Source organism: Lissotriton helveticus, chromosome 2_2, assembly GCF_964261635.1.
Source record: "Lissotriton helveticus chromosome 2_2, aLisHel1.1, whole genome shotgun sequence".
In the NCBI taxonomy this organism is placed as follows: Eukaryota; Metazoa; Chordata; class Amphibia; order Caudata; family Salamandridae; genus Lissotriton; species Lissotriton helveticus.
Genome location: NC_136060.1, coordinates 278,773,971 through 278,796,044, shown reverse-complemented (window position 1 = coordinate 278,796,044; position 22,074 = coordinate 278,773,971). Strand labels below are relative to the sequence as shown.

The 22,074-nt window shown below is 46.3% G+C and overlaps 1 protein-coding gene across 4 annotated transcripts in view; it reads left to right on the top strand.

Annotated features, from left to right (window-relative positions):
- The window catches only part of SLIT2 (slit guidance ligand 2), a 739,121-nt gene that overhangs the window by 409,652 nt on the left and 307,395 nt on the right, over nucleotides 1-22,074 (top strand). The gene's annotated exons all lie outside the window — the stretch shown is intronic.

The window sequence follows — 22,074 nt, the reverse complement described above, 5'->3', positions numbered from 1 at the left end:
CAAGAATGAGTTCATATTCAACAATAAATTTTACAGGCAAAAGAGAGGGATGGCTATGGGTACATCCTTTGCACCCACGTACGCAAACTTGACCACGGGCTTCTGGGAAGCTGAATATGTCTGGTGTGAAAAAACAGAGCAGTGACTGACATAGTGGTGCTATGGGTTCGTTACATAGACAACCTTTTTCTAATTTGGAAAGGAGCGGAGGAAGAATTGGATATTTAAAAAAAATCATTCAATGAGAATGCTTTTTATTTGAAATTCACTTACACCAAAAGTCGAGAAGCAATTGAGTTTTTAGACACACAAATTTATATAATAAAACAACAACTACCACGTTGTATCGTAAGCGAACATCATGTACTTTCATTCTGTAGCGAACAGCACCCATTCCAGATCTTTGAAATGGAGAGTACCCTATGGTGAATTTTTACATGCTCGACGAAACTGTTCTGAAGAGGATTAATTTGTGTTACAACTAAATACAATGTCTGCCAGGTTTTTCAGCAGAGGGTATCCTACAGCGGTCCGAGAAAATGCTAAAATATGAGTAATGAATACAAAAAGAGGACCTACTATATCCCAAACAATCAACTAGCAAAGATGAGAAAGAAGAGGACTTGAGATTTATAACACAATTCAACACCTTGAGTGGTACATTTAGGAACACCTTACAAAAACATTGGAAAGCACTCAAGCAAGATAAAAAACTATGGTCCTGTACTAAAGACTTTCTCAGCATCACATACAGGAAAGCTCCATCTTTAGGTGACATGCTAACACACAGCTACTTTGAGAAACCGAAACACCCCCCCAAAAAATGCTGCTGTAAATTTGTTGAAACCAATTGGCTTCTACAAATGTTACAAGTGTTAGGCCTGTAAATATGGATACAATCATCAGGACGTATCGACCCTCACAGGAGAGAAAAGAAAAATCAAAGAAAGAGTCTCTTGTGAAACAACACATGTAGTCTACGTCCTCGAATGCCAATGGGGAAAGAAATACATTGGCAGCACCATAAACACGTTGAAGCTGAGAATCCTCCAACACATGAGAGCGATGAACAACAAAGATTTTACGTATGCTATAGCGAAACATATCTAGAGGGATCATGAAGAAGATCTGAACAAACTATCGTTTTATGGTATCGAATATGTGCCTTGGAACATGAGGAGGAGATCGTGAACTCTTACTAAGAAAAGCAGAATCCAAAAGGATCATATCAGTGGGAACAAAATACCACGGGGACTCAACATGGACGCAGAATTACACAACTTTCTCTGTGTTTCCAGCCCGTAATCATGGAGATCCAATGTGATTTGATGATAGAAATGCTCTGCTTTTGGCCACTTAATAATTAAGTACTGTATATCTGACCTATTCCTATACAATCCCGAAATTTTGGACTTGACTTAATGATAATAGTGATTGTTGGTTATTTCTGTGGACTTCCTCAATTGAATATGAAGTAGAAGATTGACCACAAGGTTTCCTCCCTAGCACCTCTTGATAGTGTTGGAGATTGCATGAACTGTTAATTTGATAGATGGCCTTATATACTGATCCCAAAATGTGATAGTAAACTAAGCACTTTGCATTTTAGTATGAACACTAGTCATATTTGATTAAATTAGACGTAGAGATTGACCATTTTTTTCTAAAGTGAAAGCATACCATCAATACCAAGATCTCTTGCACTGTTATATTCAAGCCCAAGGCTGAGCACTTTATTGCATTTTGTTTGACAGTATTTTTAGATATTTTCAAATATTTAGATACTTTTAAATATTTTTGAATATGTTTTAAATATTTTTAAATATTGATAAATATTGAGTGATAATTGTTGATTTTCTGTGAATACATTGGGTTGACACTCTTAATTTGGGCTCAATCTAATTAGAAAAGGAAATACGGAGAGTAATGAATTCCAATTTCGTTTTGTCTTGAATAGAACATAATAAAGCCTTTTTGAATTATGTGATACTTTAACATGATAAATTTGCAAGCCAGATTCAACGAATTGTTCCTCATGCTATACATCTTATATTATATAGATGAATATCATATATTATGAAGAGCATATATGGGTACTTTACCTTACACTGTGATAGAATATGGATTGCCTCTTTGCTCACATTAACAGTCTAATGGCATGTTCAATGTATATTGTGTGGATTTTAAAACACCAAGTCAACATAAATGAATTAAGTGTATAGGTTCTTAATGGATGTGGGATGGACCATATCAGCCTCTACTTATCGACACTCTGTACAGCACAACACTATGACCCCGAAGAAGGCCTCAGGCCGAAACGCGTTGGTCTTCCTTTTCAACTTGCACTTGCACTTTGCTGATATTTGGAAAAAAAAGAATACAATTATTTTCCAAAAATAAACATTGGACTCTGATGCTGGGATGTTATAGTTGGGAAACAGAATAATAGAAACCTTTGAAATTCACTAAAAAACAAAAGGTAACAGGGGTATTATAGTTAGGTTAACATTTTACTACTGGTGACTACCTGTAGATAATATCCCTGTGTGTGTGTGTGTGTGTGTGTGTGTGTGTATATATATATATATATATATATATATATAAACTGAAAAAATCAAAGATTAGGGGAATGTACGTTGTGATCCCGCAGTCTTTTTCCCTCCAGGGAATCACAACACGGTTGCTACAATGACCGCTTTGTCATTCCGCATACCATTACTCTGTAAGTCGGAATAACGGCTTGCGGAGCGGGGCGCTGGATGTGGGAATAGTATAATTTACTATTCCAACTCCAGTCTGTGCAGACAATAGTGAAGGTGTTGGATTTTAAATCCAACACCTTCCCCCCCCTCCTCAAGTCGTTGTTCCGACTTGCGGAGTACTGGTATGCGGAATCACAACGCCGTCGTTGTAACGGCCGCGTTGTGATTCCCTGCGGGGAAAAAGATTCGGGGTAAACGTTGTGTTCGAGGCATGTGAGATGCTGAATTCATATCTATAGCATAGATCGCCGCCTAGTGTTGGGTCCGGATGATTGCACATTGTTGTCCTGGAAGAGTCTTCGAAGTATCACGAGATAGGTGGCTCCTCCCCTGGACTACAGTGCGCATGGGCATCGACTCCACCCCCAGATTGTTTTTTCCGCCATTGGGTTCGGATGTACTTTCGTTCTCTCCAGTTCGTAATCGACAATATTCTCGAGACCAAAAGGCCTTTTTCTCTTATCGTCGGTATTGTTTGCGTTCGGTGCCCGGTTCTGTTCGGACTCACCTCCCGAGTTCGACATCCAGGGAGTCGCGTGACTCTTTGGTGCTCGAGGCCCAGTCAGCGCAGCAAGACCCTCGGCGACGTGACATGGAACGGAGCCCTTCAAGAAGTGTCCCGTGTGCGGATCGAAGTACCCACACATCGACGTCCACCCGGTGTGCAACAAGTGCCTATCACCGGACCACGATGAAGCCAACTGTATGGCTTGTTCCCGATTTTGTTCGAAGAAAACGATTCGGCTTTGGCGTGTGGTGCGCATGGAGGCCCGGCAGTCGGCCCCGGCACCGGTGGACATCTTCGACAGCGAGGAAGCAGACGAACACGACGTTCAGCTGCAGATTTCACCTCCAGCGGAAGAAGTCGACTACGACTATCAAGTGGATGTCGAAGGCCTACCCGTACAAGAAGTCGTCGACGAGGTAGGAGACGACGATGAGGCCTATGGGGCCATGGAAGATAGCTCAGAGGACGAGCTATGCCCCGTTCGAACACTTACGAAGGCTCAGGTCGAGGGATCACCTATCGGCCTTAACCAAGACCTTCTACCAAAATCCACGGCCCCGCCTCCCGGCACGGCTACGGACACTTCGACGGAGCCGCCATTACCGAAAACGAAACCGAAAGTGAAACCTTCGGTGTCCACACTACCTAAAGTGGTTCAGGCGCCTTCGAAACCGAAACCTTCTGCTCCACCGTCGACACCCTCGTCTTCCGAGGTGTCGGGACAGCCCAGGCCGAAGAAGCCTGTCGACCCGGCAAAGTCGGTGAAATCCGTCCAGCCGAAGCAGACCAAAGGCGTCGAGCAGAAGCCCAAGAAGGCCGTCCAGACTCAGTCGAGCAAGGGCGTCGAGCCGAAGTCCGGGTCGGGCGTCGAGCCGGAGCCAAGCAAGGGCGCGGAGCCGAGGGCCGCAAAGGGCGTTGAGCCGAAGACCAGCAAGGGCATCGAGCCAAAGATTGGTGCCCCTAAAGCGGTTGCCCAGGACGCCAACACGGTCAAGCCTCGGACCGAACAGCCCAAGTCATCGACGCTCGAGTGTTCACACGTTGCTGGACCGAGGTCGTCTGTCATATCGGCGAAGCCGTCCGCTTCCTTCACAAAGCAGGTCTCGGACTCCCTCCAGCGTATCAGGGACAAGGCTTCGGCAGAAGACCCCAAAACGCCTTCCGCACCGAAGCAGTCGGTCCCCACCTCCAAGTCATCGCCGCCACTCCTCTTCACGTTGCCGCCGAAGGTGGCACCGAAGGCCTTCGCACCACGGGCGGCGCCCGAAGCGAAAACGCAAAGTGCTGTGGGGTCGACGCCTACTCTCCCGGCTGGGGGCTTGACGCATCGACCACCATTAATGGAGGAACAGTCAGAACGTTTCATCGATGCCGACACTGGGAAGCTTACGCTTTACAAGCGGAAAATTACGGCGACGACGCCTTTGGAGTCGTATACCATTCCTTTGAAGCGCAAAAGGCCTGCTTCTGATTCACCGGTCTTGGTCGAACCACTGACTCCTCGGACTCAAAGAGTTGCCACGCCCTCACCAACTTATTCCGATGCCGAGGATGCTGGGGATCAAGATGAGGAATACGGATGTATGACGTTACAACGCATACTTTTACTCCGCAGACCATTACAACGCGACTTTTACTCCGCATACCGTTACAACGCATAGCGCCTTGGGGCGCTGGATAGTGGTAAGTATAATTTACTATTCTAACTCCAGTCCCCGTGGACCCTAGGGAAGGTGTTGGATAGTAAATTATACTTATTACCTATCCTAGAGCGCCCCCCAGCGCAATGCGTTGTAATGGTATGCGGAGTAATGGTCGCGTTGTAATGGTAGTGCGGAGTAAAAAATGCGTTGTAACAGGTGTATACCGAGGAATACAGCTTCCCGACCCACACAGATCCTGATGCACAACAGGACGCATGGGTGGACACAGGTGACCAGGGGGATCAGCAACCCGCCCTCGACCCTCAGATATACAATATCAAAACGTCTCCCACTGAGGATTCTGCGGCATTCAATGCCTTGATTGAAAGGGCGGCTAAGAACCACGACGTTGAACTCCATGCTGACCCTGTGGAGGTGGACTTCCTCTTTGACACTTTTTCAACAGCTGAAAAGACTGTGAAAACCCTCCCAATGCTGAAAGGGGTCCTCAAACATGCTGCGGACATTTTCAAAGAGCCCACACGGGCAAGGGTGGTCAACCCTAGAATTGAGAAAAAATACCGACCGGCACCTGGCGATCCCACCTACATCAAGGGCCAGTTGCCATTGGACTCCCTGGTCGTTTCTAATGCCCGCAAGAGGGCGAATTTACAAACCACTGGTGAAGCTCCTCCCCCAGACAAAGAGTCCAAAGTGCTAGAAGCATCGGGAAAGAGAGTAGCAGCTCAGGCGGCCAATATCTGGCGTATCTCTAACACGCAGGCGCTCTTGGCACGGTACGACAGGGCACACTACGACACACTAGAGACCCTGTTGCAACATCTCCCAGACCAATATAAGGAGGCTGCGGAGATGCTTATCCAGGAAGGGAAGCTCATCTCCAACGCTTCAATTAAGTGTGCACTAGACGTTGCGGATACTGCAGCCAGGGCAATTAACACCAGTATGATGTTAAGACGACAAGCATGGCTCAGAATCTCTGGATTTAAGCCTGAGATCCAAACTACCATCCTCAACCAGCCAGTTAACCATGACAGATTATTTGGTCCTGAGGTGGATACCACCTTGGAAAAAATAAAAAAGGATACCGAGACTGCCAAGTCCATGGGAGCTCTCCAATCCCAACAGTTTCGGGGGAGCACTTTTCGTCGCTCAGGCAATAGGGGTGTTTCCAGAGGCCAAATGTCCCAGCAAACACAATTCAATAAAGGTGGGGCGCAATCCTCTTACCCCAAACAAAATAGAGGAGGTTATCGGGGCAACAACGCCAAGGGCAGAGGCAAGGGCAACAACAACTCCCGTTCCTCCGCCTCCAACAAACAGTGACGCCCTGTCACTGCCCCCCGACCATTCCACACCTGTCGGGGGAGACTCCAGCAGTTCCTGCCAGTCTGGAAATCCATCACCACAGACAGGTGGGTCAGGAAACTTATCCAGTTCGGTTATTGTTTGGAGCTCACATCCACTCCACCCAACATACCACCAAAACACCGTCCTATGTCCACCGAGCATTTGCACTTATTGCAGCAGGAGGTTCCTGACATGCTGCAAAAGGGCGCTATAGAGCTCGTGCCAGTGGAGGAGGAAGGCACAGGGGTGTACTCCCTGTACTTCTTAATCCCAAAGAAGGACGGGTCCCTCAGGCCTATTCTCGACCTCCAGCCCCTAAACCAATACATTCTCTCGGAACACTTCCACATGTTAACGCTGCAGCAAGTTCTTCCGTTACTCACTCAGGGGGACTTCCTCGCAACCTTGGACCTCAAGGATGCTTACTTCCACATTCCAGCCATCCATCACACAAAAAATACCTCAGGTTCACCATTCAAAATCGGCATTATCAATTCAAGGTCCTTCCTTTCGGAGTGACCACGGCCCCCAGAGTGTTCACCAAATGTCTAGCGACAGTGGCGGCGCACCTCAGGAGACAACACATCCATGTCTACCCTTATCTGGACGACTAGCTGGTTCAGGCAAAGTCGGCCCAGCAGTGCGCCGCCGACATGTCCCACACCATTCAACTTCTTCACAGTCTGGGCTTCTCCCTGAACTATCCAAAGTCGCACCTTCAGCCGGCCCATGTGCGGCAATATCTAGGTGCAACAATCCATACTCTGGCAGCCACGGCTCAGCCAACTTCAGCGCGGATCAACAACATCCAGTCGCTAATCCAACAGTTCCAACCGCAACACTCGCTTCCTGCGAGAGTGTTCATGCAGTTGATAGGCATGATGGCCTCCTGCATTTTCATAGTCCTGCACGCGAGGTTACATATGCGTCCGCTCCAGGAATGCTTAGCGCATCAGTGGAATCAGGCTCAGGGACAGTTGAAAGACGTAGTGTTGGTCACCGGTCCGGCATACAACTCTCTGCATTGGTGGAATCCACACAACCTTTGCAAGGGCCGACCGTTCCAAGAGCCTGTCCCACAGATCATCCTGACGGAGGACGCGTCTCTCCAGGGATGGGGAGCTCATGTACTCCACTACACAGTGCAGGGACTATGGACAATACAGCAAAAGAAGATGCACATCAACTACCTAGAACTGATGGCAATCTTCATGGCACTAAAAGCATTCAAAGTACATCTGTGCAACAAGGTCGTGTTGATCCGGACGGACAACATGACGGCCATGTACTACATCCAGAAGCAGGGAGGTACGCACTCTCCACAGTTGTCTCATCTGGCTCAGAGCATGTGGAAGTGGGCCATTCAGAGGAACATCTTCCTCATGGCGGAACACCTCCCAGGCACGGACAATCAGATGGCGGACCTGCTCAGCAGGTACAGCCACCAGATGCACGAGTGGGAGATACATCCATCAGTACTCCGCCCGTACTTCCAGCAGTGGGGTCATCCACAGATAGACCTGTTCGCCACAAGGGAAAACGCAAAATGCCAAAGCTTTGCCGGCAGGTTCCCTCACCCACAGTCGCAAGGCAATGCGATATGGATGAACTGGTCAGGCAGATTTGCGTACGCTTTTCCCCCAGCACCTCTCATACCGCTGGTGGCAAGAAAGCTAAAGCAACACTCGATGACTCTCATCCTGGTTGCTCCAACGTGGGCACGCCAGCCATGGTACACCACGTTTCTAGAACTCTCCGTGGTACCGCATCAAAGGCTACACCTCACGCCCAAGCTTTTGACGCAGAGCCATGGCGACATTCAGCATCCAGATGCACAACAGCTCAACCTGGCGATCTGGCTCCTGAAGTCTTAGAGTTTGGCTACCTTGACTTGCCTCCTGAATGCATGGATATCATACGGGAGGCAAGAAAACCCACCACCAGAGCCTGCTATGCAGCAAAATGGAAGCGGTTTGTCATTTATGTGCTACACACAACATCAACCCGCTAGATGCATCCACTCCCAACATCATCTGCTATTTGTTACATCTTTACAAATGCAATCTAGCATACGCTTCCATCAGGATACACTTATCCGCCATAGCGGCTTATCTCCAAAACAGGCAGCATTTCTCCGTTTTCAGAGTGCCTGCCATTAAAGCCTTCCTGGAAGGCCTGAAGCGGGTCATCCCTCCCAGGACCCCACCAGCTCCTGTATAGAACCTCAATGTGGTCCTCACCAGGTTGATGGGCCCACCTTTTGAGCCTCTACATTCCTGTGAGATTCAGTTCTTAACATGGAAAGTAGCTTTTCTCATTGCCATTACGTCTCTACGACGTGTTAGTGAGCTACAGGCGCTCACTGTACAAGAGCCATTCATTCAAATTCACTCCAACAGGGTGGTGCTGCGCACTAACCCTAAATTTCTTCCTAAAGTGGTTTCGCAGTTCCATGTCAATCAGACCATTGAACTGCCCGCATTCTTTCAAAACCCAGAAACAGTTGTCGATAGAATGCTCCACACTCTTGATGTCAAACGCGCCTTGATGTACTACATCGATAGGACCAAAGACTTTAGGAAAACACAACAACTCTTTGTTGCCTTCTCAGCCCCGCACAAAGGCAACCCCATTTCCAAAGCAGGTATAGCCAGGTGGATCGTTAAGTGCATTCAGATTTGCTATCACAAGGCTAAGCGCACTTTAACGGTCCCTCCAAGAGCCCACTCCACCTGTAAGTTGGGGGCCTCTATGGCTTTCCTTGGTAATATCCCTTTGGAAGATATTTGTAGAGCAGCCACATGGTCTACACCACACACATTTACTAAACATTACTGTGTAGATGTGCACTCCAAACAGCAGGCAGCTGTAGGGCAGGCTGTTTTTAAAACGCTTTTTCAGACTTCTGCAGCTGGCACAGGCGGCCGCCGTTAATGGAGGGACTGCTATGTATTCTATGCTATAGATATGAATTCAGCAGCCCACATGCCTCGAACTGAATATGCTACTTACCAGTATGCATCTGTTCTTGGCATGTAGGGCTGCTGACATTCATAACGCCCGCCCTCCTCCCCGGCGCCTGTAGCGGCTGCAGACTTTTTAACACTTACTCTTAGCATGGCCATCGCTTACACTATTACACTCCATCTTTGCCACAATGGCTAAAAACAATCTGGGGATGGAGTTGATGCCCATGCGCACTGTAGTCCAGGGGAGGAGCCACCTATCTCATGATACTTCGAAGACTCTTCCAGGACAACAATGTGCAATCATCCGGACCCAACACTAGGCGGCGATCTATGCTATAGATATGAATGTCAGCAGCCCTACATGCCAAGGACAGATGCATACTGGTAAGTAGCATATTCATTATCAGATTAAGGTTTTGCTACAGTTAGGCTAACTTGTCAATGACAACATTAATGGTTTGAACTAAAACAAAACACAAATATTCACCAGTTATAGTTAGCAGCACGAACTATAATCTGCTCCCCGCAATGCACAGCTTATGACCTCACATATTGCATCACTCATAACTTGTTCTATGACATCATTTATGACATCTCAAATAGCATAATTGATGACATTACGGATGACAGGATCTAAGTCCCCGAGTCCTGTAATGGCTGCCAGCAACATTTTTCTCATGTTGCTGGCAATCATTCAGAGTGCTCGCTATTGCAGGAGTCTGACTCCCATGGGAGCGAGAGCACCCAAGGAAAATGAAGATACCTTGGCCAATCAGAACAAATTTGTAAACATAAGGACACTTGCCTAAAATGTAATTAAAACAGGAAGGGGAACCATGCGGCCCCACTCCTGGGCGATATACGGCACTGGGGTCCACCCTCTCCCTGGGGCCGGCCCATGCTCACAGAAGGAGGGGGTCATGCAGTTCCCCTCCTGGAGCCAATAATGGCCCTGAGAACCACCACCCCCCAGGGCCGGCTCCTGCTTTGTCCCGGGGTGCCCACCCTAGGACATAGCTATTTGCTGTGACTTGGCTGGAGCTTTGACAACTCCCACCATGTCAGAACAAACATTCCACTTCCAGCAAACAAGAGCTGAAAAAAATGCTCTTGCTTGCTGGAAGCAGAGGTTTCATCTATTTCCCTTCACACAGTCAAGTGGGCAGGGAAACAGATTAAAGGATTGCTCCTGCATGGAGGGAGCTGCCTTTCAGCAGCTCTCTCCATGCAGCACCAATGCTGGCTACTGCAGGAGGCAGGGAGCCGGCAGGTACGAAGGGTCCTTGCGGCTCCGGCCGCAGTCCCATTGCACACTGGATGCCCTGGGGGCACCCAGTAAAGATGTCTGGGCCTAAAAGATATTAGTCCTGAAACGGGAGCCTTGCGGCCCCTATTTGTTTAAGGCTGGGCCCTGGTGATGGTGCGCCCGGCCTGAGATCGGTCCAGGCCGCCCCCATTTGTTTAAGGCCGGGGAAGGGTTACCAGGAGTCAAAAGCAACCCAGTAATGGGGGCCACACAGCCCCATTAAATGGCATGGAGCCACTCAGACACTCTGAGTTAGTCTGTGAGTGGGTGCGTTTGTATCTTAATGGGTCTGTGAGTGGGTGTATCAGTCTCTGAGTGGGGTCTGTGAGTGTGTGCATGAGTGTCTGAGTGGATCTGTGAGTGGGTGTGTAAGTATCTGAGTGGGTCTGATGTTGCTAATGATTGGTACACCTGTGGGGCATCTTTACCCTTCCTCAGATTTCAGTTCACTATAGGAGCATCTCTTTTGGATATGGCAGCAGCCTACTCTGATTTCCCTTTTTTGACTGTCTCTACAAGAGTATATTTGTATTTCTAACTGAGGCTGGATCGAGAAATGTATTTGTGTTCTAGTGAATTGCTTTTGATTTTTAACATTTGTTAATTTAAGTTTCACGTGGACACAATTGTTTTTTGGTATGTGTGTTGTGGCATTGGTTGCTTACATATTATTTTGTAGAATTGATTGGCTGCGTGTAAATAATTATTTAATTGACCCTATATATGCTATTATCAATGGAGCTTCGAAAGAATATCGTTAAATTCTACCTGCCTCTGCTGTTTTCTGCATCTTGGCAAGCGTATGATTTATATATTTACTTTCTCTTTTCTTTTCATTGTACTCTATTGTGCGCAAATCCGGATTATTCTGTTTCATAGGGGATCGCAAGTTTGCACATGTAGCACTAGCGTTTAACTGAAATGCAAAATACGTACAATAATCATATTTATATGTTTGCCATAAATTATACCAACTCACTGTGCCCTGCAAATCATGTTATAGTTGCATTACATTCCTGGATATATTATGCTGTGCTTTTACAGGATTTGCACTAAAAATTGCCCTTTAGTATTTCAACTGCTATTTAATTTTCATACACTTGTAATGGAACATGCAGCTCTCCTTTTTTTCTCTCTAAGCATTAAGCACTGCCCAAGTCTTTTCACAGTTTTTTGTTGCTAGTGTGGAACGTAATTATGTTTAAAGACGATTGGGCACAGTTCACTTAGATACGTGGCTTTGAGAAAGACTGTAAAGTCGAAACATGCCAGACGATGGATTACATAACAGATGTAAATTGCATTCTGGAGAGCCGAGGGCTCTTTTGTTATATATTTAAAACACTACAACACAACCAACACTCTAAAATTGCTCATCTCGCATGTTTGTTTTTGTAGCAGAGTTTTTAAGCAAAGGATTAGCATAGTGCCATCCATGCCCGCTTTAAATCTCCTGGAGCCCTTTTGTGGCCCAGGAAGGGGGTCTGCAGACCCCCCCCCCCCCATTCCTTAATCCTCTTTTTGGCCCTGGACATGGATGTCCCTGGGGCCTGTACCGGCTCGGTTAGGGGCTACGGGCTCCCTCCTCTTTTTAATAAGGAAGTGGCCCGAGGGATGGTGTTCCCCGGAGACCTAATGGGCCTGATGAGGAGGACCCATGCCCTCCTTTAATTTGTTTATACTTTGACCACAGGGAATGGGATCCCCCAGGCCTCAAAGAGGCCCGGGGGCTACTTGCCCCCCTCCAGTTGGAAATGTACTGTGGCCCCTGGCTGAGGTATCCCAGCTTTTTCAATAACATATATATATTTGGGCCGTGGGCTCCCTCTGGGAACCCCACTTAGGGCCTTATATTATTTTTTTTATTTAAGTTCTAGGACTATATCCTTGAGTTTCGTATTGGCTGCCTGTAACATTTTTCAACAAGTTGCAGGCATCCAATCAGAGCGCTTGCTCCTGCAGGAGCATATCTCCCGTGGGTGCAAATTGGCCAAGAGAATAAAAGTCCCCACGGCAAATCAGAATGCTTTCTTTTTCTAAATTTCGGTTTGAGGGACAACCCAACCGTCCAGATATGCAAATATTTATCTCCCTTAATATCTCAAAAACTACTGAATGGGTTAACACTGAATCACAAAAGATCAACATACAGAGGGGCAGCCGGGTTATAGATAACTGCACTACCCAGGCCAGTCGTGTGGTATATTAGGTTTTTATTATGCCCTCCTCAAATAGTCAGCTGCCATGTGACCACAAATAAATGTTTAAAGAAAGATAGATGAGAGGTAATACACTTGAGCAGTACGTTGCAAATCGCAAGCGTACAAGTAGATAAACAATCAATAGTCGTTTGTTGATGTCGATGGATGTCTTTATTTCATACACACTTGGTGTACATTTTTTAGAAACAGCCAACGCATTGCGCCCTAAAAACGGCTTCTTCAGGGCAAAAATATAATGGCGTAATACGTGTGCCAACAGGATTCAGTCTGGTGATGCGTGGTTGGTATCAAGCGTCCAACTTAAGGACGTAATGCCAGGGTAAGAGGCCTAGAGCCAAAAGGAACCACCTGTGTATCCTTAATGTAGAGATACCAGACTGTGTCAGTATGTACAAGGCCAATTGCTTCCAATGGTCTTCAAGGAGTATCTTATTAGCGTGAGTCGCAGTGTAGTGATTTGGGATCCATGTCCGGGTCATGAGTGATGTAATATGTGACGCCATCAGCAGTGCATTGCAGGGGCGCGAGTTATAGTTAGCTCAACTAACTATAACGGCCGACTTTCTCTGGTTTTGTATGAGTGAATTGTCTAACTAACGATAACGTCCCTGAAACCTGTGTTTTTTCAGTGAATATCAAAGGTTTTTTAAATGCTGATTTCTAACTATAACGTCCCTGAAACCTGTGGTTTTTTTCAGTTAATTTCTAAGGTTTTTTAAATGCTAATTTCTAACTATAATGTCCTTGAAAACCTGTTTTTTTCAGTGAATTTCTAAAAAATTTTAAATGCTAATTTCTAACTATAAGGTAGTAGTCACATTTGCAGAGTGGTGAAGAAAGGGGCTTGGGCCTCTGACCAGTGCTCAGAAATTCCGCTGCATAGGACTTACAGGAGGCACCAGGAGGGCTACTTGGCCGCCAAAGTCCCTCACGAGTAAAGTGGACGTGATCTCCCAACCAGTAGTGTGCCAGGAGGCACGTTTGCAGAGTGGTGGAGAAAGGTGAGCGTGGCTTCCGAAAACCTCTTAGCAATCCCACTGTGTGGAACTTACTGGAGGTAACAGGAGGGGTAGTTGGCCCCCAGGGTCAACCTTGGAGGTCAACTATCCCTCCTATTACCTACAGTAAGTCCCACACAGCAGGATTGCTAATTTCTCATAGCAGGCTACGCCCCCTTTCCCACCACTCTGCAAACGCACTTCCTGGCGCATTCTTGGATGGGGATTAAAGTCCCCTTCGCTGCTGGGGGTCATTAGGGGCCAACTAGCCTACCTGATACCTCCAGTATGTCCCAGATAGTGGTATTGCTGACAGTTTGACACAGGCCACGCCCCCTTTCTCCACCACTCTGCAAACGCGCAGCCTGGTGCGTTCTGGGTTGGGGGATTAAGTCCCCTTCAATCCTGAGGGTCCCTGGGGGCCAACCAGCCCACCAGGCACCTCCAGTAAGCCCCACACAGCTGGATTGCTGAGAGTGGTTTGAGGCCATACCCCCTTTTTACACCACTCTGCAAATGCGCCTACTGCTGCCCGGGGGATGAATTCCACTTTAGTCCTGAGGTCCTTAGAACACAGGAGGACCTCTTCACCCCACAAGCAATGCACCAAGAGGCGCGTTTTCAGAGTGGAGTGGAGACCACCTCTCAGCAATCCCACTGTGTAGCTTACTGGAGGCACCTGGTGGCTAGTTGGCCCCCATGGACCCTCAGGATTCTAGGGAACTAAATCCCCCAACTTATATGCGCCAGAAGGCACGTTTGCAGAGTGGTGCAGGGAGGGGTAGGTGCCTTTGGCGAGATGCTGGCTTGTCTTTTTTTTTTGTTGGAAGGGGGCTGTGTGGCCCCCCTACTCTTAATATTTTGTGGGGCCTGGGGACCCCATACCCCAGGGCCTGGCCCATTTTTTAAAATTAAAATTAAAATAAAACTGAAGGGGGCTGCACGGTTCCCCTCCCAAGGCCAATTTTGGCCCCGGGGACCCCATCCTCCAGGGCATGGACTCGTTTAAAAATGTTTTTTTTTTATTATTTATACAGGAGGGGCCCACGTATCCCCCCTTTCCTGGGCTACTTTTGGCCCCGGGGACCTCCTCCCCCGGCGCCGGCCTTCCTTTAAAAAAAAAAATTTAATTAAAAGGGAGGGGTCTGAGTGACCCCCTCCCGGGCCACTTTTGGCCCCAGGGACCCGATCCCCCGAGGCCGGCCATCGCTTTGGGGACCGCGGGGCGAGCCCCAATGCCCCCGTGGTACCTGATGGCTCCCCGCCTCCTGCAGGAGCCGGCATTAGTTTTGGACAAGGGGAGCTGCTGACATGCAGCTCCCCTTGTCCAAAAGCAATCTGCTTTGCTTCATGGAAGCGAGAACAGATTTTCTACTCTCGCTTCCACAAAGGAAAGCAGTGCTTGCATTGACAGGGCGGGAGCAGTTCTCCCACCCTGTCATTGCAAACTGGAATGTCCCAGGGGTGGGCACCCCGGGACATTGCTGGAGCAGGCTCTGGGGGTGGCGGTCCCCAGGGCCATCAAGGGCTCCAGGAGGGGAGCCACGAGGCCCCCACCTAACGTAAACATAGCCCCAGGTAGGTGGTGGATCCCCGGGCTGGGGGTCCGCAACGGACCCCTCCATTTAATGATTATCACCCCGGGGAGGTGGTGGCTGCAGCGGGACCGAGTGCCCCGCACATTATTAATAAAGCCCCAGTGTGGTGGCGGTGCCTTGGGCTGCGGGGCCCCCCCGCATATATTATGCGCATTGCCCCCGGGACCTCGTCCACTCGGTCTCATTAAAACGATCGTAGGAGTCCGCACTTTGGTGTTTTTCCTGCAGGATTCGCGAATCCCACCAAATTGTATTTTTAAAAAAATGCTTTTTTTGGCCCTGGGAGTTCCTCTGGGACCCCCTTTCTTTTTTTTCACCTTTTTTCTTGTGAATCGGTTCAACCCAGTCACAAGATGGCGGCCAACACTTCCTGGTTTGATATGTTGGCAGCCAATCAGAATCAAGCTCATGCTCAGGAGGGTTCGTAGATCCACCGCGGTCACCAGATATCGTTAATTTTTATTTTAGGAATTAATTTCTCAGGAACTACTGAATGGATTTACACCATTTAAAGCAAAGAGAGCACTCTGGACCAAGAGCTACCTCTCTGTCAAATTTGGTGTAACTCCATTCAGCTGTTTGGGCTGTAGCCGCGACAAAAGTTTCCTATGGAAATTAACATTGAGAAAATGCGTTTTGGGACACCACTTTTTTCTCAGCCCCCGCTTGACGAATCACCCCAAAACTTTCAAGACAGGAGCTGACCAGAGCACCCCATTAGTTTTGAAAATTTTGTTAAGATTCGTCAAATGCCGATGTTGGCAAATCAAAAAACACTTTTCCTATGGAAACTAGGTCCTTACTATAACTACCTACTGGCGACCACCGGTGGGTAATACATATTTCTCTCTCACTGATTAAACTTACATTAAAGAATAGATTTAAGAATGAAAGCTACTTAAATCACCAATATAAAAAATTAATCACAAAGGAGGCTGCAAAGTTAAATAGGCAAAAAAGCACATTAAAATGTTTGTCTCCATTCTAGGGTGCATATTGGGATGACCAGCGAAATATCTGCTACTGAATAAAAGTCTTGGGTGATGACAGTGATCTTCATATATGACAGAGTAGTCAACAAAAAGCCCATTTGACAATGATAAGTGGAGCACGGTGTTGCCAGGATCAGGGATGGAATATTGCTTCACAAATACCAATCAATTTTACTTAACTGCTTTATGCTGTATGCTAACATGCAAAAAACACAGTTGATGGACAGAATGTAGAACAATGTCATACATTCACCCCAGTACAAGGATCTGGGCCTAAATCCATCGTTTTTTTGCACTCCGGTCTGGGAAAGACATGGCTTGGTAGTTCGGACTGGACTGTTCCCATGAGGCACAGGGTCAGAGCTGATTTGCATATAGCCAGTGTCTAACCCAGGGTGAGGTGGAGTGCAAGAAAATGATGGATTTAGGCCCAGATCCTTGTACTGGGGTGAATGTATGACATTGTTCTACATTCTGTCCATCAACTGTGTTTTTTGCAAAGTATGCTAACATGCAGAAGTTGTTCCTTCATTAGCGCGGAGGAGCGTTGCCCACCCTGCTTCCAGCATAGTAAACATGAAAAATAAAATGGAAATATAATGATTTTATTACCATTTCATATTTCAGCGCAACCAGCCCAAGCCAAGTGCCAGGGAAGGGCAGGGTGGGGCCATTCCTGCTGGCTGGCAGCAGGAGCAGAGGAATTGTACGCACTTCCGTTTAAAGGGCCACTTTGGCCAGCTGTCTTACACCTCTCCAACCTGAGCTATCTTAGACAGCTGGGTGGAGAGCAGGTACAGGACCTCAGTACCTTTAGGAGGCTGAGCCGGCCCTTTCCAACCAATCCTGGCACTTCTCTCATGCTGGGTAATAGCATGACAGTAGCGTCTGGATTGGTTAGGCGAGTTAGGAGAGTACTTTTTTTTTAATATAAAATTGTGGAGTTTTTTGCCCTCTGTCTGGCAGTAAGAAAAACTTGCACTGCCTTCAGCCTGAAATCCAGAGCTCTCAATCAAGAGCCGTTATGAACACTGTTATAACAGACCACGATTGAGAGCTTTGGAGTTGCGCCTACGGACATTCCCAGTTTCTAATAGTGCCTGAAATTGGATAGAAATAGTCACCCAATCGCCTCACCATTTTCAAATACAAGCAGCCGCCGCGGTTATGCCTTATTTTGCCTGAAGTTCAGTACCATAATCATCCCCGAACACTAATGTACTCAGTCATTTAGTCACTCGCTTCTTTACTCAGTAACTCATTTTAGCCTACTGGCAGTAGCGGCCTGTGGTGGGAGTGCTGCCGGGCGCTGACATGGGGAGGGGCAGGGTGGGGGGTAGTAAACCTCTGTGCGTCTGTACTCCGCAGTTTACTACCCCCACCCTGCCCCTCCCCCACCCCACGTCAGTGCCCGGCAGCACTTCCACCACGGGCCACTATTGCCTACTGGTACCAGCCCTACATGCTATCAGCTTAGCAAAGGTAAGCAAAAACGAAGGTCTTGCAGGAATCTGATAATCACTAATACTTTTGAATGAATGGCTCATGGATTACATATTTCAGATACCAACAAAGGGAGAATATCACCTCCCAGGTCAAGCCCCTTCCCTTGATTTGTGATGCTTGTTGTGATCAACCTGATTGTCTTGATGCTTCTTAGTTGTGGCATTGCTATGTGTATAGTGCCTCAAAGCACTCCTGGGCCTTGCTCTACAGCTTGCTGACAGCTGGTAAACCACCCTCCGACTGGCATTAGAGGCCTAGGCCAGTCTTTGATTTCTGATTTAAAACAAGGAGTCTAGCTTAATTTTGGGATAAAAATAACTACTATATGTTTATAAGACCAAACAAGTCATAATGCCATTTTCAGATCTGACAATCAACGTATGACATAGTCCTTCACATATGAAACGAGAATGTAGGTCCTTTAAAAAGGATAGCTCCTTCGTTTCACCATCACTGCGCTGATGCAGTTCAGGCTGCTGTAAGGGCCTGCCTCTGCCTCCCATCTTAGAGCACTTGCTTCCCTGCTGGCCCTTCTTTTGTGTTTGGTCCTGGTGATTTAGCAGACGCTGTGTCAGGTGTGATTTATACATTGACAGCCAAGGATAACGAGGTATGGGCAAAACGGGCAGCTCAACCCATACAGATTAACCTGCTGACTGCATTAGGCAAATTTGATGACATTAATACATTTTGCCAATTTGTCTGAAAACGATTTCTCTTTTGTGTGGCATTAAGGGTAACATATCAGGCCATTGTGCTAATTTAAGCGCTCTGATAAATTGTTGTAAGGGGTTACAGCTGGATGCTGTGATTATAGAGTAAAGCTTTCAAATAAAAGAGAAGCTGTTAACTTAATCCTTGAGGAATATTAATCTTGTAAAATACTATACATTTCAGAGATTGTGAGGACAACATATGTTATACACTAATACTGGGCAGCATTTAGAAACGAAAACTACTCGCCCCAACCAAGTCTGTTACAAATAAATATTACCACATTAAATGTGGCCCGCCTATTTCGAAAAATTGCACCTTGCAAGAAGAGTAGATGAGAATTATCAATGTTTTAATTTTCGGGAAAAAGCTCAGCGGATTGTCATAATATAATGGAAGTGTCACATTACAATGGCTGTGAGCCAATGAAAGGCGATTCCTACAGAAGATGTGAAAATAACATATATGTTCTACTCCACATTGCGTTAAATGTATTTACCAATTTCATATGATTGAGCTAGTACAATTTTCACTGGTATTATTACACCCCAATCATCAAGATAGTAAATTGCCATCATGTCACCAAGCAGGAAAACATTTTAGCAAATGAAGTGATCAGCCACAAGATTTGTTTTAAACAGAGCAACTTTAAAACACACAAGTCCGGATGTAATAATTGAATAAGGTAATATGTTGATAGTTAATAGAGCAGTAAAGGAGCGTTCATGAACTAGCACACTTTACAAATACATGCGTACACCCAATACGTGTGTATGTGGCTTGTAAAAACAAAAATCCCCAAACACTTAGATCTTTTTTCCTTGCTAAGTTCAATTAACCAATACAAAAAATGGATGCTTGGTGATGGAAAATTGCTCCAGTTTAGTGAAATGTATGCACTGACCTGAAAGAATATACAACAGTTTTTCATGATCAGGCAAATAGGTGATTTTGGCAAGCGAAAAAAAATCATGGACAGACTGTGGGTTCAGGCATACAGACAGATATTGCTTAGTCGTGAAGGATCAAAGTCTCAAAAACAACTTTAAAGGTGCAGAATTATCTTCAAATGGAGCCCTCTGGGGTCACGATATCTGTGTACCTATCCCCCCAGTCAAAACGGACTGTGAACCTATGATTTAGCAAAGGACACATGATCAAACGACTGCTGACCAAGTAGCAGATGCCAACATAAAGTGCAGAGCTCTATTAAGGGAGCGTATCAATATGTGTGTTAGACACATATTCAGACCATGAGTTCTCCATTCTTCCAAAATCACCACGACAATCAATAAAATCTTCAAGGTGAACATTAACAACATTCAACATTGAATGTAACACACACAGCACAACCATTACACTTATGCCCTATGAAGCATACACACATGGGCATTCTTGAAACCCTTCATATATGTCCCCTCCAGTTTGACTGTATTAGGTCACCTTCAAAGGCAAAATCCTCCTCCACTGCATTCTGGAAACTCTATGTGGTGCAATCTCCCCTTTTCAATATTATTAAAACATTGGAATGTTGAGCACTCCATTGAACACAGTGGAGTGCTCCGGGCTTCTAATGGCCGGTAGAAGCCCGGACGGCAACATTTCAATGTTTTTTTCAATTTACAGCTGTTGCTGTGAACAAAGACCTCTTGGAGTCCGAGGGGATTTAGACGCTCTCGAGCTCTGAGAGGCCTTTGTTTTTACAAATTAGAACATTCCGGCCCTAGTGTTCTAATAGCCTTAGAGCCCTCCGTAGCAGGCTCTACCGTTCATTAAAGGCCAGCTCCCTTGTTGAAAACCCTTGCCTCTGGCTTGGGCATTTAATGGCCAGTAGAGCCTGCTATGTCGGTCACTAGGGCTATATTAAAGCCTTCCTCACACAATTTAACCTTCCCCACAACCCTCATAGCTGGTCATAACCTCCCACGCCTAAAAACAGTCAAATGACTTGAGCAGTTGTAAGTTTACTGGAGAATATCTTTGAAAATACATTCTACATTAATGTATAGGTCCATGTCAACAACCACAATGCTATCAGTGATTCTTCGAGCTACTGGAAATATCCCTCCATCTTGGTACCACTAAGCCTTTCAGCAGTCTTCGGCACTGCTGTTTGCAAGGCCCATATTGGCATCTTCTTCTCTTGAGTGAGTATTGAAGTCTGACATTGATTCACATGCTACCTAAGCAGCATGCTCAGCAAATCATTTTCTAAATGACAGGGATTTTCAATAACTGTATAATGTCCTCAAAGAGGACAGCATCACAACAGATGGCATGGTATTATCTTTCTCTTCTCTCCTGTGGAAAGTAAACCCCTAGCTGCTGAATTGAGGTATCCACACAACAGCCTCATATCTTCTCCTCACATCCAAACTGTGTCACTCTTCTACCTGGTATCGCAGCAAACAGTCTGACATATGGATGAGCATCCTACATACAGCCACCCACCCCATTAATGAGTAATGTTGAACCTCAATCCCATTACATTGGCTGCCCCTGCCAGTATGCATTTTCTCCAAGAACTGTTGCATCACTGAAAATGAGTGACCACAAACTCATAAACGTACCATGTAGATGAACTGGCCATCTTGACGGTCTCTACATCACAAGAAACCAAGGAGTACCAAGACTTCAAAACTAAAAGGAAAAGAGAAAAAAAACTGATTCTAGCTTTCATGACCTAGACTTTAAGGCAATCTAACAATATCCTTCCTCTGGGAAAGATCCATTCCCATGCAGGCATTCCAATGCAATGCCTTTACAACGCAGCCAATACAACAAAAGTTCCACTACAACGCATGCTATTACAACACATGCCATTACACCACATATGCCTGTCTGAGCAGCACTTTCCCTGAGGTAAGCACCCGGCGGTGTTAGAATAGTAATTTACCTTGTAATGGTACTTGCGTTGTAATAGCATGTATTGTAATGGAAGTTGCGTTGTAAAAGTATGCGTTGTAGTAGTTTGCGTTGTAACATCATACATGCCTTTCCTCTCCACCAGAAATGTCTTGTCTCTCTTGCAATTCCCAAAGGTGGTCTGGAGCCACCTCTTCAAGGAATATTCCCTTTGTCAATTATGCACAGTAGCCTCAGCAGTCGCTGTCCGCCAGCCCATCCAAACACAATACCTTTTGAAATAACGCCCATAAGCCACATTCTATCTTTGTATTTTAGTCATAAATTGTTCCCATGTAACCTCTCAACCTCTTAAATAGTGCTACGTCGCTATCGAAGCTAAGTTCCGTTATAAAGGTTACCCAAACAAAATGGTTTATTGTGGGACATTTTCTTGAAAAAGTTCTCTACATCTTTAGGCCCTGATTCTGATTGGTTCACTTACACCTAACCTGGCACAAACACCCGCATGTTTTTGACTAGATATTAAAAACTGAGCACCCCATAGATTTTTGTTTGCCGTAGCGATGTCCGCTATGTAAACCCATTTTTGCCCGTGCAATATCAGAATGACAAGGCTG